Raw genomic sequence first — 18,854 nt, forward strand, 5'->3', positions numbered from 1 at the left:
AGAAATGGGTTAGTCCAGGTGCGAGAGTTAGCCGAGAAAAGGGCTAGAGCTAAAGAGTCAAGCAGTGATTAAAAGAATACAGTGTCCGTGTAATTATTTCAGGGCATAAGCTAGCCGGAGGCGGCCGGGGTGCGGCTGGGGTGCTGGAGCCCCTACGCTCCAGTTACTACACATTACAAAGGCTACTGGTACACTTACAAAAACACAGGTATCAGCCCTTCTTTGGTTCTGGTATAAGCAAAAAGTTTTTCTTTGCTACTCTGCACCTACAGGTTTGTTTGGGCTCTATAATAACTGAATCATGAAGAAAGGTTCAGCAAGTAACCTAGAACATAGATAAAGGACACTGTGATTGAGGCCTTTAAATTTCCAGAGCCTGCCAAAACAAACCAGCCATTTAATAAAGGAAATAATTGTCAGCTTTTATGTGACTATAGATAAGGTGGACTGAGAAAATGGACCAGGTTTTCAAAAGATTCTAAGCCCAAGGTCTCTCCTCCCAAAGTAAAAGGATTAAACTTAGGGGAAAATGGTGTAAGAGGCTCAGAGGAGATAAAATATGACATTTTCTACTTATGCTTCCACTTGCCCGAGGTCACAACAATCAACAGGGTATTTCAGGTCATGGATATTCTAGCCAAGTGAGACTCTCTTCAGACCCAGCTCATCCTCACTTAGACTATCAGACAACAGAAGGGAGAAAATAAAACTAGAGACATGCCACAGTCATGCTCCCAAGAACATTCAGTACGAAATACTGGCAAAATGGCACTCACTGGGGTCAGGGACATCTAACCTGTGTCCTCAGGAGTATTTGGGGAGCTGGTATCAGTTCCCAGCAGTGATGGCAGAGCCCTTGTCGTCCCAATGCTCTGGACTCAAAGACCATGGCATTAATTACACACTGTGAGCAACAACTCATGAATATTTAACATACTCATCTATACTTAATGAATAAATTTGCATTTTGACACTATTATTTAATGTGCTTTAAGGAAATACTGCTCATTACCTTTCAATTTTGTAGATTAGTTGAATGTAATCAGAATGATAAGGCAGAAGAAATATAGTATTATTTAAATAACATTGTTTTTTACGACTCTTGTTTCTGTGAGCTTTTGCTTCTTAGTCTTAAAAGCAAGTATGTTCATTTCATTCTATTCCAGCCGTTCTGTCTTTATCATTTGGCCCTACGCTCCTTTCAGAAGGGAGATTTTTTAGATTCACGGAAAAACAATACAAATTAAATAATCAGTGTTTTGCCTCCCTCTGTGTGTTCTATAACAGGCCATTCTCCCACACAAAACTCCCCGATGCAATTGGCAGTAATTGCATCCTGGCTTGGCAGGCTCAGCAAAGTTGCCATGACCCTTCTAGCAGGCTGGGAGAGATGCATAATTAGTGGCAGTGGGCAAAGGTCTCTGACTCGCACCTTACAAGATAGAACCCCAGGGACGGGATGGCCGAGCAAACCCATAAACACGCTCCTAAAATTAAGCCTTGGTGTTGTCTTTTAATGTGCGGCTCTTTGCGGTGGGCTTCTTTTCATATTCACGGAGTCCTGTTTATGAAATGAACATAGAATCCTCATTCTTGCAGGGCTCTGGGTGTGAGGAAGACTGTAGGAATCCTATGTGCATGAAGGTCCCATGCCGTGTCCAAAGACTCGGAATCAGGGATTGCAGAGATGGCTTGGAGTCTAAAAATACATTCCACCAAGCCTTACGACCTGAGTTCAAGCCTCAGGACCTACATGATAGAAGATGAAAGCCAACTACTGCAAGTTGTTCTGACCCGTGTGTGTGCACCTATACACCGCGCACGCACGAGCACACACACACTAAACAAGCAAATGTGCAGTCTTAAAGATTCAGAATGGAGACTACCCAACAGATGAAGAACTACAGGGACCACGAGTAAGAGGCTGGTGAACGGAAGTAAAAACAAAGCTGACCAACATTCTGCTAAAGGCTGGTGCATGCCATCTAATTTAACCCTTCATTGCCATCATCCTCAGACAAAGTAGATCCAGTAGCTATAAATGATAGAAATTTCTGGAGGCCACGAAGCCCAAGATCCAGTTTGAAGAGGAGAATAAGTTCTCTGGGCTCTTTTATAGGGTCATTATCCAATTCACAAGAATTTCTTTACTATGACCTTGGCAATAAGCGAAGGCCTCCTCCACATGCCACCACATTGGGAATGGTGTTCCAACTCGTGAATTTGAGGACGCACAAATGCTTGGTGCGTATCTAAAATGTCACTCTCTTAGAGATGCTCCACCCTGTGGCCAGAGTCAGGCCCTGTGCCCATCACTGTAGGCAATAGCAAAGGCAGTGATGTGAACCACTCTTCCTCCCTCTACATGGTAGTAAACTCCTTGGCATCCCTGTGTTGCTAAATTCCTGGCACTCGGCAGTGTGTACCTAATACGATGTAGGTGTTCTGGGGGCAGGGAAGGTTGGGATGTCTTTCTGCCTCCATCACTGAAACTGCGTTGATGACACACCAGAACATCTTCCTCTCCAGAAACATCACAGTGAGGTTGCCATGGAGTTTTGCGCTGATTCTCCTTGCACATCTGGCTGGGATTCAAGCTCTTCAGCCTCCTTAGATCCTCAGTTTCCTGCCTTTTGTGTATCTAGGAATCCCCACACAGGACTGCCTTTGTTTTGCTCAGGGAGCACGCCTTGGATACTCATTTATCACCCCTACATTAGCCCTTTCCACTACACTACCCTACCAGAGCTGCTTCTGAATGAACCTGCAGGTGCTAGTTGCAACACATGCTGTGACTTACACAGAAAACTTCCGATGATGAACTGGATGCCCAAACCTACCCTAGCACAAAGTATTGTGCTTTATCTGAAGTGGTTTTAATGTTAACATGTAAACATTTTTTTTTTATCTTTTTAAATACACTCCTGGCATGGGAGATCCTCCTGTATATGTGTTGTTCTTAATGGTTAATGAATAAAGAAGCTGCCTTGGCCTGTGATAGGGCAGAGTAGAGCTAGGTAGGAAAGACTAAACTGAATGCTGGGAGAAAGAAGGCGGAGTCAGGGAGACGCCAGGTAGCCATGCCCAGGGATAAATGTGTCAGAAACGTGCCAGTAAACCACGAGCCTCATGGTAAGACTATAAAGTAATAGAAACGAGTTAACCAAAGATATAAGAGCTAACTAACAATATGCCTAAGTGATTGGCCAAGCAGTGATTTAAATAATATAGTTTCTGTGTGATTATTTCTGGAGTCTGGGTGTCCGGGAAACAAACAAGTGGCCTCCCCCAATACACTCCTTTACTAACATTCAGTAAGTACAGGGGTATTACACCTAGGCTGATGATTCTAGGTTCCAAGAGAATGTTCTTAAAATCTTTGTTTTGTGTATAGACCATGTCGACATATAATACAACGTCTCACACAGAAGAAACTGGCCACACACTTACCATGCAGCTAAGGATGACCCTGAACTCTCGGTCCTCCTGAGTCACCATTACCCATGCTGGGATGATAGATGTGTCCCATCAAGCCCAAGGGGGTTCTCCAGGTAGAAGCTTCCCCGTGAGTCAGGAATGCTTGCAGAGTCAATCTGTGTCCACCTCACACCCATTCCGTGGATTCTTTCGATAGTTCTGACAGCGCCCTAGCCTCTACTTTACAACTCTATACCCTTGCTTGGTTTCTGTTGGTTTGCTCCCTGGATGGTCTCTGACTAGCTCATCTAGCCCCTCTCTCTGGCTCCGCTTTCTCCTTCTCTCTTTCTCTTTAGAACTCGTGCTTAGAATTCTCATCATGCAGGTTCGCTGAGAGCTGTGGGTTGTGGCCATTTCAGATCCTCCCAGCTCATCCTGGTGGACTTAAAGAGCTTAACTTCACAGCAAGAGTAGAGCTGGTTCCCAATGCACTCATCAACCACCACCTTCCCCCAACATGCAAAATGATCCATGAAGAATCACCTAGTCTTCAGGTAATGTCTATCATAGGTTGTTTAAAAAAAAAACTAAGTAGTTCCATTATGTTTATAGTGACCAAAAGGTAAAAATAGTCTATGTCTGTCACATTGGAGAAACAAAATGTTCGCTAAGGACACAATGAGGTACTTATAAAAATGAAGAATTACAGTAGATGAAGTATACTATATCAGGGACAGATTATATACAATTCTGCTTATAAGAAATATCCAGAATAAACAAATTCACAGAACAGAAAGTAACTACACCAGGGACTAAAGGAAAGGAAGCTGGTCATGTGGTGTTTAGTAGTCATAGACACAAGGGTTCCTTTTAGGATGCTGAAAATTTTGGAAATGAACAGCAATAGAATTTATATTTTGATGTCGATGCTACTTAATTGTTAAAATGGCAAAATTTGTTTTGTATTTCTATACCACCAATAGCACAATAAAGCATTTGTTAGATGGAGGGTTATAGGCATGGCTCTGAGGTTGCATCACTTGAGTTCAACCCCCAGAATACACGTAAAAATGTCGAGGGTTGGAACATACATTTTTCATTCTAGTGCTGGAGAGGTGGAGACTGCAGGGTCCTGGAGCCCACTGAACTATTGCTGAGTTCCAGTCCAGTTAAATACTTTGTCTCATAAAGAGGAGAACACATTCCAGAGAATGGTTCCTGAAGTCTTCTCTGGCCTCTATACCCATGCACACACGTGTGCACATCCACAGACACACACACACACACGTACATCTACAGACATACACACAGAAAGACACACAAAGATTTTATAGATAGAAATCACATGTAAAAGCAGTCTTTAATTCTCTGGAGTTCCTTGGTACCAGTGATTATGAGTTATGACAATATAATGCTGCTTTTATCAGACTAGTGAACGACCACGCATCTGGACATCTCCCTGAAATCCAACTGCAGAATTCAGCCTTATCAAGAGAAAAACGTGCTACTGAAAACATCTCAGCAACCAAACTAGCCTTTGAGTGTGTAGGACAACGAAAAATTATCTAAACAAAAAGAACTTAGAAAAAGTCTTCACCTTAAAAAATGTCTTTCAGTCTCTTGCACATCAAAATACAAGGCTAATTTTGCTTATCCACCCCCCATATTTTTCTTCTTTACTCTTCCTGTCAGGAGAGACCAACAGCTCTCAGAGGAATCACTGACAAAGTGGACCCATCATGATACATGATACATGCCAATGCTGGGCCACACCACCATGCCTGTGATGTGAGTTGCTCAAAGTTAAGTGGGTTGCTAGTCACTGCATTCTAAAATTGAAAATTTTCTTGAAACTCATCACACTCTTCACTGGAGCATCTGGAGGTAATTTTCTCCAGATTTGCTAGGTTCTGTAGAGCGGTCTTCTGCTCAGTGACCTTTTGCCCTATGGGTAACATCAGGGTGGAAGGACGGTTGTTTAAACTATGAGACTGTCCCTAGCCAAGATGACATTTTTTTCCCATATGACATACTGATACGGAACATGGTTGAAATTGCATGTATCTCAAGCTGTGAGCTTAATAGGGGTGCTTTTGTCTGGTGCCTGCGGACTAGCTCTCACCTTGTCCCCAAGTTCCATCTGCCCAGGAAGACCATCTGAGCACAGCTAAAACAGCATCAGTTCATGAAACTTACTTTACTATCTCCTGAACAGAAGGGAAAATGTTATAAAGTCTCTATCTCCCAGAAGCATTTCTTTATACTTAAAAACTGTTTAAACAAGTATCACTAATCATCCTATACTCTGATCACCCCATCACATGGTACGCACACACACACACAACACACTCAAGCACATGCACTCACAAATGCATGCACACACTTGACTAATTAGGAAATTATTATATACTCCTTTGATACAGCTCAGTGTCTTCCGTATGATGGAATGGCTATTTAAATCCACCCGCATTTATGTATATAAATAAATAAACCATGGAAGTTTTAAGTGTCCGGAGCAAAACAGCTCTTGCCTCTTCTCAGGATTTATATTCCTTGGTCCCCTCTTACCCAGTTAAAAGCCTGTTTGTTTTCCTTGGAAGCCATCAACATTGATCTCATTAGTCTATTTTCTTGTTGTAATAAAATGCCTAACAATAGCAGTCTAAAGAAGGAAGGTCCATCTAAGTAAGTAATGTCAGCCCTCAGTGTGGAAGTCCACCACAGCAAAGGCGGCTCGGCGGGAGGCGTGTGTGTCCACCACAGCTAGGAGGGCATGGCGGGAGGCATGTGTGGCAGACGGTCACATCATCCGCAATCAGAAGGTGGAGAGAGATGAAAGCTGGGGCTCAGCTGTCTCCTTTCGATGCAGTCTGGGACCCCAGCCTTTGAGATGCTGCAGTCATTCAGGGTGGGTCTTACCACCTTATTAACCCAATCTGAAAATATCAGGCAGTCCCTCATACATGCCCAGAGGTTTATCTTCAAGGTGGTTCTAGATCCTGTCATGTTGACGTGACAACATTAACCTTAATACAGATATAAATGATGTTAGATTGGTAGCCAAGGTGAGAAAAAGCCTGTATCTCAGAGTGGTGACCATTGGATCTGCCTCTGATACCGTCTGATTTCTAAACAACCCATAATTCTAGAAAATACTGGAGAGACAACCCCTCAACACAAACAAAGACACATACATACATACATACATACATACATACATACATACATACACACACACACACACACACACACACACACACACACACACACACACACACACTTCCTCCCTGAGTTCAGAACCTGTGTCGCTAGCTCCCTCCTGGGGAACTCACCCAGGTCTTCATCTCTGACAGAGAATCTGCCTGCATTGTGTACCACAGGATCTCACACTCCCAAGATCACTGTTCAGGTGGGCAGTTCAACACAGACAGACAGAGACCCGCAACCAAATGTTTACCTGAGCTGGGCCAATGACATTCTTCAATAAATAGCAAGAGGTTGTTGATGCTATCTGGGGTCTCCTCACACAGAATGGCCTAAGCTCAGGTGACTCCAATGGGTCATGCTCCCACTCTGAGGCAACAGGGCAGAATGGTAAGGAAACAGCGATGATGATGGGGAGAGGGGCTCGGAGCATGACGAGGCAGAAAGAAATGGGGCCCAAGGAGGACAGAAAATAACAGACGACCCTGAATTGGTCCCGTCACCCTGCTGTCTGGATGTGCGCATCCTCCTCTCTTCTTGCAATAAAGACAAATGCTGCATTTAAATGTCCACCTCTGGTGCCCCCAGAGATGGGCTGTCAGCTGCTCAGTGGTGCGTCCCGAAGATCTTCTAGGCGTGGGTCTCGATGGCCACCCAGACGGTACTGTCAGCCTCCCCCACACCATGGTTCTATTTCCTACTCTTCACATGGAGAAACTGCCTACGCCTGCATGCTCTCAACATTGAATAGACGGCGCAGGCTTCCAGGTCACTCTGTGGGACAGTGGTGGTCTTTGTCCCAGAAACTGATTGTTTGATCGCAGACTTATTAGAGTTGGAAAATATCACTTTTGAAATGATTCTTTATGGAAGCCTTGACAACAGTCTCATTTATCTTCCTAGGGGACATATTTTTAAAGTGGCAGGTGCCACATAGGCTGTAGCAGAACTATGCGCGCTCTCTCTCGCGCGCTCTCTCTCTCCCTTCCTCATGGGTTACTCTTGCCTTCTTCTGATCCAAAAATCTGTGGGTGCATTTACTCAGCATTATCTAACTATCTCACACAGTCCTTATCCAACCATGTGACTGAAGTAAGTTAAAGAGCTTACACCCTGAAAGCGAGGGAGCGACAGCCCAGAGACATGTCCTGACTTATAGAAAGCCACAGAGACCAGCAAGAAGTAGGACATACTTGGCCCAGGCTTTGGCCATCCAAGGTCCATCACAGTGTAGCAGAAAATGTCTCTGCTTTTGCTTTCTACCACAATTTTGTCATTGAATTAAAAATCCTAAAGGGTAGACTGATTCACAGGCCCTCTTCCTTTGGAAAGCACAACTTCGGATCATAGGGTGAAGGAGACTGTAAATATTCTCTCTACTTCATCCCCAGAGGCCACACTAAACCCAAACCATGACCCTTGACTGCATTATTCTAGACAATGTTTACAGATGTAATGTGTTAATGGTAGTATTATTTCAATTATTCATATATAGTCATTGATTTGAAATGCATGCATTGAGTAACTCTATGTGTCAGACATGATCGTGCCAGCCAGGGATCAATGTGGGAAGTGAGATAAAGCAGGTGTCTCCAGGAACTCTATTGTCTGGGGAAGACAGATCAAATGAATTGCATTTGGCCAGGTCGGAGGAGGAGGAAGAACAATGCATGGAGACGACCAGAGAGTGACAGGGAGGCTGTAGGTGGTTGGAAAGGTGGACCCCTGTGTGGTGCGAGGAAGTCTGACGGCAGAGACTGGAGTCTGGGAGGTGCAGAATCGGGAGGGTCAAATACGAACCCTGGGCTGGATGAACACACAGTGCAGGAGGAGGAACTGGAGACTCACTAGGAGAACCAGTGGTGGGAAGCTGGAAGGGGGTTCACTGGGAGGGGTCTTCCAGCTCCACATGAGGGTCTTGAGGGTCTTTGAAATGTTATGAGATCATGACCGTTTGCAATTGGTATCTTGGAAAAGTCACGTTCAACAGACATTGGAAGAAAGACTTTAGGAGGCAAGGGTGAAGGTAAGGAAACAAGAACGGGGTGACCGAGAATATAACCTGCCATCCTCCCATACCCCTTGAGACTGCACAGCCCCTGTCAGATATTGCCTTGCTCCTTTTTGGAGCTTTCCTTCAAGGATGAGATTTGTTGATCTTCTCAGTCTTCAATTTTGCTCTCAGTTCCTTTCCGACTCTTAACGCCCCGGTCTTTGTTCCCACCATCTACCAAACTTCTAAGTTCACCCTGCCATCTACACTGATCAGTTCAATCATTGTTCTTTGGTCCTTACCCTACTCATTAGCCAGTTGCTACCATGTGCAAACCATGGCATTGTCCAGAAGATTATTCATACTGCATTTATGTATAAGGGATCCTGGGAAGGGGAACTTGGGGAGGGTATCTGGCCAATAGGCACTTTGTGCCTTACAGGTGATGGCTCTTTCTGTGAGAGCATGTTTTACCACTGCATAAAGCATCCGCCCGAGCAGTAGTAATCCCAGTTCTAGCCAATGAGCAGTTTTACATCCTTCCCTCCCTAATTGTTAGCTGGCTTCAGAATTCTGTGACATCGGGATTCCTCCATGCTCACTGGTTATTCCTCTTGGTGCTGTGCACTGGTTTCTCATCGTCTCCGTGAACGCGGTGGTGCAGGATGACTCAGCATGGACTGTTAAGAACTATCCATTGAATGGACAAAGGAAAGAGAATATGCTACCAAAAGCTATCAAATTCCCTTTCACATATGGCCAAAGCTGGAATGCCAAGCCTCCAACTGAAGCTCTGCTCCAGGGACATTGATGACCTGGGAAACCATTATCTAATGTTCAAGATTCCTCTAGTCAGGCTTCAGAAAAGGAGCCACAGCATGACCCAAGCGTTCTTTAAACAATGCTTGTACCTCTAGATAAAAAATGAATGAAAACACCTTAAAAGCACTCTCCAGCATGATTGTGTGGGAGGGTATATACCAATGTCAGTAGCAACATGCAGAAATCATACAAAGCATCGAGAAAGAAGGTATTTTTGCAGTGCTGGATAGCAAATATAAGGTCTTGACCATGTTAGGGGCTAACAGACATTTCCTAGAGGTTTGCAATCCATCAGGAAGAGTGCCAGTTAATTCTCTCTGACATGAAATCATACATTATTTTTATTTCTTCTTCTTGTGTATTTTTTTTATCATAGGCTAACCATCTGTTAAATTTTAAAAGAAAATAATTACGCCAGATATTCATATCATCTTATGTGTTTCTGAGTGATCTGTCTCTAGGAAGCAGACTATGTGAGTGGTCCCAGGAATGGTCCCTATTCTTGTCCATGGAGGAACCCTTGAACAGAGCTCTCTATTAAATCTCACTAACTAGACGGAGCCCGGCCTCTTGCTGCCTGTTCACACAATGGCAGAGACAACTATAACAGCCAACAGTCCTCCAGCAAGCAAAGATACAGCCTGGGCAATTCAGGACGCACCAGAACTGGAGCAGATGTGCCCCTGTGGCCCACGCATATCCGCTCCCTCAGCAGTTTAATTGCTTGTTAGTGAGAACACAGGAAAGCTTGGGAGCCCACAAGCCAATTCTAGCACAGTGCCTTTGTTTTCGTGAGACCACCACCACCTGCCACAGGCTTCCTGCGTCCAGAGTCTCCACCGTTTCCAAGCACGCTGGTTTCTGCGTGCAGGTTTCAGTGGCAAACTTTACCTGGAGTTTATTCCCTGGTGGTGTTTTCATAATATGCTGTTTGAGGACTCCTCTGTTTCAATGTTTTAAGACCTCCATCTGCAGGAACCCTCCTGTCGGTAGGGTTCTCAGCGTCAGAGAGGGACAGATGTTTCTCGGCTTTTCCTTCCTCCTGTCGCTCTGTTGTATCAGTCAGATAATGAAATGCTTCATTAGCTCTTTTTCTTGCCACAAGATCATTTTATGAAATAGTAAATGAAGGGCTTTGAAAATGAGACATCTCATTCAGCAATCTGCTATCATCTCTGTCTAGGTGTGATCCGGGGCGTTTGCGTTCGTGACAGTGCTCAGTCAGGGTGAGGCCTGTGCACGCAGCTTTCCCTACACGAGAAGCTACACTGAACATGCCAACGGAAGAGTCGATGGCCCTTTTCCTGCGGGATTGTCTGCCCTCTGCAATTCACGTCGCCAGAGCTGACCCAGCTCCTCAACTCTCTTCATTAAAAGAACAAAAGAGAGGTTGCTGTTCTCTCTTTCTCCAACCTATCCAAAATGTCAGCCCGTGGCTCACCCTCCTTCATGCTCATTACACAGGACTGGCTCGGGACTGCACCTTGCCTGGGTCTCCCTTCCTCTTGAGCCTCTTTGACCCTGGGCAGGAACAAGGCCATTTTCTGAACAGGTGATTTTCTCTGCAGTCAAACTGGGATTTCCATCGTAGGCCTTTTCATCCTTGCTCAGGGAGAAGCCAGAAGGCAAATCAGCTGACTTACTACCTGAGGTGACTGACTGAAACACAAAACCTCCTCGGGATGTTGCTATGGCTACTGTTTTTAGCTACAGGAGATATTATTCCTGCTTTCAAATAATGATTTGGCTGGGTTAGGCAGGCCCGCAGGAAAGAGTGTAGAAGCCTGCCTGATCACTGTTCAAAGGCTTAGGATGATGGTGCAAGTCATGGTCACCTGATTGCGTTAATGTGTCTATACATCCATTTAACGTAGTCAAGGCCAAAGAGGGCTCCATTGTAGAGGTGCAAAATACAGAATTAAAACATCTTGTATGCCCGCAACAAGTGCTAGGATTTCTGCTGGGGAATTAATTTGTCAAGAGTTGTACCTTTACTCACTCATATTTGGTTCCTAGCCATAAATAAAGGACATTGAGCTTATAATTCGCTATCCTAGAAAAGCTAAATAAGAAGGTGAATCCAAAGACAAACATATAGGCATCCTCCTGAATATTAACCTTCATCAGGTGATGAAAGGAGACAGATACCCACATTGGAGCACCGGACAGAAATCTCAAGGTCCAAATCAGGAGCAGAAGGAGAGGGAGCACGAGCAAGGAACTCAGGACCGCGAGGGGAACACCCACACACTGAGACAATGGGGATGTTCTATCGGAAATTCACCAAGGCCAGCTGGCCTGGGTCTGAAAAAGCATGGGATAAAACCGGACTTGCTGAACATAGCGGACAATGAGGACTACTAAGAACTCAAGAACAAGGGCAATGGGTTTTTGATCCTACTGCATGTACTGGCTTTGGGGGAGCCTGGGCAGTTTGGATGCTCACCTTACTAAACCTGGATGGAGGTGGGTGGTCCTTGGACTTCCCACAGGTCAGGGAACCCTGATTGCTCTTCAAGCTGTGGGGGGGAGGGACTTGATCGGGGGAGGGGGAGGGAAATGGGAGGCGGTGGCGGGGAGGAGGCAAAAATCCTTAATAAATAAATAAATTTTAAAAAAAAGAGTTGTACCTTCAGGAACACAGCTGTGACTTACATTTCTCATTTTCTGGATAATACAACGCCAGAGAAAAGGGTCAAGTGATCTTGTGTTCTTTTCATTGGTTGGAGCTTTGTTAAACGCTGCTGAGAGTGTAGGGAGGGTGTGAGCTTGGACTGTACACTATAGTCCTTAAAGAGGCATGAGAAAGAGGACTCCCACCCCCCCCCCAAAAGACAACCAGGCAAGGGGCATGCCATAGCCTGGTTGAGTTTCTCATTTCCGATCCAGTTTTCAGAACCCAGCTGCATTTTAACCTGCGTCCCTGGGTGGCCAGCAGCCACACCTGGAAACGAGTTTGAAGAGATGGGGCTTACCCTGGTCCATGGTGACTTCTTAGAAGGAGACTCAGACAGGAACATGCTAGAGAATAAGTTGGCGGCTGGAACACTAAGGAAGTCTTCCCAACCAAAAGTTACCACCTTGCCTGCTGTGGAGAGACCCCTTAAGGCTGTCTTCCTGAGGCAGCTCAGCATTTGTAGCATAGGAAACTCTCCCCATGGCCCAGGCAGACTCCGTCCATCTTGTGCAGTGAACGTACCACAAGCATTCCGATGTGCATCCTTCCCCCCCTTCATCTGTGCCACTGCTCCTAGGTTCCCACTGCTGAATTTGGGCCATTATGTCTTCAGAGAGGAGCTGTTCAAATGTTTGTTGAAACATGTTGTTTATTACTGTTCAAAAGCATAGAGATTTTAGAGAACTATGTACTATGTCTTTTACTGTTTGGGCTTTTTTTTTAAAAAAAAATCTGTTCAGTGTTACAGTGACATTATTTTTAAAAAACCTTTCAGGCATGACATGTAGAAACATGGGATCATGGTGTCTCAGGGGAGGAAGGTCCTGTTTGATCATCTAACCAAAACACCAAAGCACACACTTCTTCTACTGCAGAGCCTGAGAACAATGTCTAAAGTCTGTGAACAATGTCTACAATCTCCAGAGAACTCGTAGGCTCCAACCTTGTTGATGATTTAGTCCTTACCACGACTATCTGAAGTAGGTACTGCTTGTGTCCACATTTTACAGATGAGGAAGGAAACCAAGGCACCAAAAATGTACCTCATAAGGGGCGCATTTATTGCAGGTAATTTTATCTCCAAACTATGTACTTTGAAGGATCAAGCTCACCCGTCTCTAGTGCAGGCATTTCTTTAGCGGATTCCATATCAATGTGGTATACTTCTAATTAACTTCTTCTTAACCAGTCTTGGAAATAGCACACCACATTCTGGTTAATTTCACCAGCTGGCTGGGTTTCCCAAGGACCTAAAACTTTCTACCCAGTTGGTCTTGAGGGCAATATATGCAAATTAAAGTTAAAAATATTTCCTTTGGAAATCAGACTTGTGTTCTTTCCTTTATGAACCTTATAAGAAGTTCTGTTGACTGCGCTCTGGGTGTGTCTATAATCACTACTACATTTGGGTATTTGATGATTCAAATTTCTTTATCAGAAGAGGAGGATGTCATGAATTTCCTTAGCTAATCTCCTGTAAGACAGAAACAATTTGCACAATCTGCTGAGATCTCTCTGGAGACTATCTCCACTATGTCCCTTAGTTACGACATTAAAAACTGTAGTGGAACAGCAGGAAACCAATGCTCAGAGAGGCAAGCTGCCCAAGGTCTCAGGAAGAAGTCTCCCTGATTCTCTCATATTTAAATTACATGCAAATGTATTTACATACATTTGTTAACACTGCTAGTTTCCTCTCATCTGTTTCTGCCTCACCTTCCATGCTAGTACTTTTCCTCCCCACCAGTTGGAAATGGGGATGCTTTCCTGATATCCGCAAGCACGTCACTTGCTTTCATTGGGCTTGAGTTGTGAGAGGGTGTTTTCCTGATTCCCACCTACCCAGTGTCACTCTGAGCACAATACTGACCTTTTCAGCTATATTAACTGTAACGATGGTTGAAGAACACAAAACAAAACAGGGGCTCTGTGTTTCTAATCAAAACAGTAGCAACAACAAAAACTGGGAAGCTGAGAGATAGTCAACAAAGTCTTTGCCATCTAAACAGACACCTGAATTCAAGTACTAGCACCATGATAAAAAGTTGAGCAGGGCAGCATGTGCCCTTAACCCCAGCACTGATGTACCAGGGCAGGAGGATCTCTGAGCTGTGGGCTGGCTGACCTAACCCAATCAGTGAGCTCCAGGTCCAGTGAGACCTTGTCTCTGAAAATAAGGTGGCGAGAGGTAGAGGAGCATACCCGATGTTGGCCTCTGACCTCCATACATGCACATACATATGTACATGTGTGCACATGAATGAATACACACAATGTGTGTGCTCATGAGCATACGCACATACATTTAAAAAGTCTGTTAAGATCATAATGAGCTTAGTTTTCTGTTCTGGTGATAATAGTCAGAAAAGTTATTCCAGCGAGCAATGTCCATTAGCAGGGGGCATTTGCTCCGCTGTGGTTCTAGGGGCAGTCCAGCAAATGCCTGGCATTCTTTCCCAAGGTGGCAGAGCGGGATCTGAAAGGTGCATGAAGTAGATATAAATATGCACTGTCGGGCAGGGTGACAGTTGTACTGGGGGAAGGGGTAGGGTGACAGTAGCGGGCACCCCCAATATCTCCTTGAATCTTGAAAACCAGCACAAAGGTAGGGAGGGAAAAACAAAAACAGAGTTCTCATCGCAAGGTCTGGAGATAATGTCCCACATTTTCTCCTCCTTCCCTTCGCTGCACCTGTGGACTCCGAGCTCCTCAGCCTCGTTCAGAGTGCTGGTTTCTGTTTGCATCCTGAGCTGTGTTCTTCCACTTTTTTCTTTCCTCTGATCAGGTTCGCAAGTTCCAATCAGAACCAACCATGATCTCATACCTGTGCCGGTACCTCTGAAAGATTTATGAAAAGATCGCTCCAATACCTTTTTTTAGAATTTTAAATCAGTCAGTGAGACAGCATACAAAGAAGGGAGATGGTGCCTGCTTACCTTCAGCACACCCTCCAGGGATAAAACCATCAGGCCAGAGGCACACACTGAGGAGCAGAGCCCGGTTCCCTGCTCAATAAGCCACTCAGGGGTGGTACCTGTTCCCTCTGAAGCACAGAGGTGGGCATGGGTGCACCGGCAATGACCAGGAAGCAAACACCTTTGTGATAGGGGTTAGATCCCAGAGGAGCATAAAGGATCTGGTAGAATGGAACATTCCAGCTCATCATGAGGACAAGAGGAGTGCAGGGAAGTGGCAGTGAGTCCCAGCCAGGTCTCAGGGATGCATGGTAAGGTGCAGGTTGCCGGACGCCACCCGGGTTAGTAGGACTGCACTGTGTGGTTAAGGCAGGCGGAAGGTCACTGGGCTCAGTACACTGCGCCTGGCTGAAAATGACCACTAGACCATGAATGCTTCTTAGTGCCGTGGGCTCTAAATTCATATGCCCTGATTTACAATGCTGTGTATCTACACAGCAGCCTTACAATTCCTCTATCTGCATTCCTAGTATCTAGGAGACTCAGAGTATGGCAAACAACATGGTTAAATATTTACAGTCTGTGAATCGATCTAATAAAATGTTAATTGAAAACTGTTCTAACCATTCTTCCTACCCTGATCAAGACAGCAGTTTGGACCCGAGTTCTTGAAAGTCTCCGTGCTGGAATATGGTACTGTGATACCATTTCCTTCATAGTCCACTGACCACTCTTCCTATCCTGACCCCACCTCATCCAACATGCCATTCAACTGCATCTGAACTCTCTTATTCACCAGTCCAGCCCCACTTCAGCCCGCTCACGGGCCAGGCTGGACTCACTTAGCAGAAGGTTCATTTTGAGGTCTACCCTTGGGAAGATGGAGTTAGGGGAGAGTACTGCTTGATTCCTTGTTACAGGCTTTAGCCACCTCCAGGGGTGCCCAGAATGTGGTAGAGACGCTGGAGTTGGGAAAGAAGATGCAGGGTCGTATGTCCCGTTCCTTAGCCAGTGGCTCTGTTACCTGGGAAACTAAGGCATAGAAGAAGAAGGGCCCCGGCGGAAGATCAGGTTAGAAAGTGGAGGCATTGCCCTTGCAGGTGAGAGAGCAATGCTTTGCCAGAAACCTTGAACCTTTGTGGCTGAATCCATCTTCCCTCCTGAGGCTGTCGCTATCCACGAGGACCAAAGACTCTTTAACATTGCTATGCCGGCATCTCCTCCATGTGCTGAACCTCTGTGTCTGTTCCCCTTCAATGTCTCTGCAGCTTCTACATTCTGCATTGTTAACTGTTGTGTTTCATGCTCCCTGCAGACACATCTCCTGTCTCTGTTCTTCTCCCAAGCACAGCCAAGGGGCCAGCTGCTACATGTGCAGCGGGGAAGAATAAGAAACTCACTCTCTCCAAGCCAAACACTGCGACCTGTTCACCGTCAATTGTAAGGTCCCTAAACTCCCGTAGCTCCTGCTTCCTCACGCGCTTCCCCATCCGCGTGGAAAAGAATAACTGCTTGCGTGCGGTGCTAGGACCCAGACCCTACTCTTCATACATGCTAAGGGTTTTCTCATGGCGCTACGTCCACGGTCCCAAGAGTAACGAACACATTTTGCTCTTGAGGCTAGAAAAGGAGTAAAATAACAGAGAGTGGGAAATTCGAAAGAAAACAAACCTCGTCATGTCTAACTACAAGGGAATGTCAGGGAATGCCCGCTAGAGGGGAGGGGTTGGGGGGATGCCGACAAGAGAAGTAAGATGAAAGGAGGTGCCCCTCTCCAGGGGACACGGGGGTGGTGGCAAAGACACTGTTCATGGCACTCGCTTGAGGAGGAGGGTCTTTGGATCATGGACCGGAACTGTTGATGGCAAGGATCTTGGTCCAATCCCCTGCTGGTCTTCGGAAGATGTTGCCTTGCAGGCTTAACAGTGAGCACAAAGCCTCACCGGGAGCAGGGGTGGGCAAAGAAGGTCAAGTGTAATGACTCGGTCCCCCTTCTCCTCAGCCCTTGACAGCAAACACCAGCCTCCAGCATCCTGGGTTCCAGAAGCTGGTGGTGGCTGCTTCCTGGAGCACTGATCCAGTCACCTCCTCCCATCCGTGGGAGACCTTTGCTTCTATTCCTCCCCACTGTCTCTCAAGCTTCTCTGTCCTGGGTCATCCCAGGGTTGACACCTCACTTTGTAGGTTTGCTCTGTGCTAGCTCCCCAGACTCTTCACCTGAGAGGCTACCTGAGCACAAAGACTCCCACACCCACATGTGACCTGGCTCCTAACCTCCACAGTCACGTGTGCAGCTGCTTACTAAGGCACGCGTGGAAGTCTGTTGTCAGGCTGAAGCTGACCTTGGCTTCCATAATGCCATACTTGTATATAAAGTTACTACTAACTTGGTGGGTTCGTCGGTCAGAACTGAAGGAAGGTTCTGGAGCTGTACAACAAACTACTTAGTAATGGCGAGGATATTGTAATACTCTTGCATGTATGCTTTCTTAGTACACCTGGAATGTCTCTATCAATTCATGATATATAAAGAGATCCTCAATACAGTTAAAGGACTAATAGTGACCCAAACTGGTCTTTTTGCTCATAATGCGTATATTAGACAGAAATAAAATTTTTTTATAAAAGATTTATTCATTCTATGTGAGTGCCTGTAAGAATGTTTGTGAACCAAATGTATGCAGATAGCCATGGAGGGCAGAAGAGGGCATCTGATCTCCTGGAACCGGACTGACAGGCAGCTGTGAGCTGCCCAGTTTGTATGCTGAAAAATCAAACCCGGGTCCTCTACAAGAGTAGCAAGCACTTTGTCCTCATTTGGTTGCCGTTGCTGTGATAAAATGTTGACAAAAATTAACTTGTGGGAGAGGGCTTATCTGGAATACACATTATGCTCACAGTCCATCATGGGGGAAATTCAAGGCAGGAACCTGGAGGAAGGAATTGAAGCAGAAGCATTGGGGGAACACTGCTTACTGGCTTTCTCCCCCTGGCTTCCCTAGCTACCTTCCTCAGCCCAGGACCACTTCATGAGGGGTGGCACCACCCACAGTGGGCTTGGCCTTCCCATATCAATCATTAACTGAGAAAATGCCCCATAGACTTGCCCACAGCCCAGCCATTTCCAAGTGGTGATTATGTATGGTTTTCATAAACAAGTTACATTTATGTTTTAAAAAGTTAAGATTTGACTTAATACTTATACCACTTAGTTTGTTTTGTTTTGTCAACTTGACACAAGCTAGAGTCATCGGGGAGAGGAAACTCATTGAGAAGATGCCTGCATCACACTGGCCTGTAGGCAGATCTATGAGGCATTTTCCTGATTCATGAGACTGCAGGTGATGACATCCCTGGGCAGATGGGAAAAGAAAGAAGTGCAGCTCACTTCTACAGATAGAAGACAGCGCTTTACAGTCCTCTGACTGGCACTGAAGAAGGATTTGGTGATTTCAGCAAAGCCACAAAAATGTTGTAATTTTATAACAATTTCATGATTCTCTGTAGAGATTACTAAAATATTTTGTGAAGTTATTAAAATAAATGTACTTAGCATTTCTGCACATCAGTAAAATACAACGTAAATTTGCATAATTTAATAATTAAAGGTACATTAATAGATAAAGACTATATACCTGCTAACAAGTAAGGAATTAAGAAATTATACCAAAGGACTCTCAAGGATTAAACTACAAAGTTGTGTTGGAAGACCTCAAAATATAATCAACAATCGGAAAGCTGTACCACGTTCATGGGTAGAACGCAGTGTCACCGTGTTCTGTGTTCATGGGTAGAACGCAGTGTGACCCTGTGTTCTGTGTTCATG

Source organism: Microtus ochrogaster, chromosome 21 (genome assembly GCF_000317375.1).
Source record: "Microtus ochrogaster isolate Prairie Vole_2 chromosome 21, MicOch1.0, whole genome shotgun sequence".
NCBI classification, from domain to species: domain Eukaryota; kingdom Metazoa; phylum Chordata; class Mammalia; order Rodentia; family Cricetidae; genus Microtus; species Microtus ochrogaster.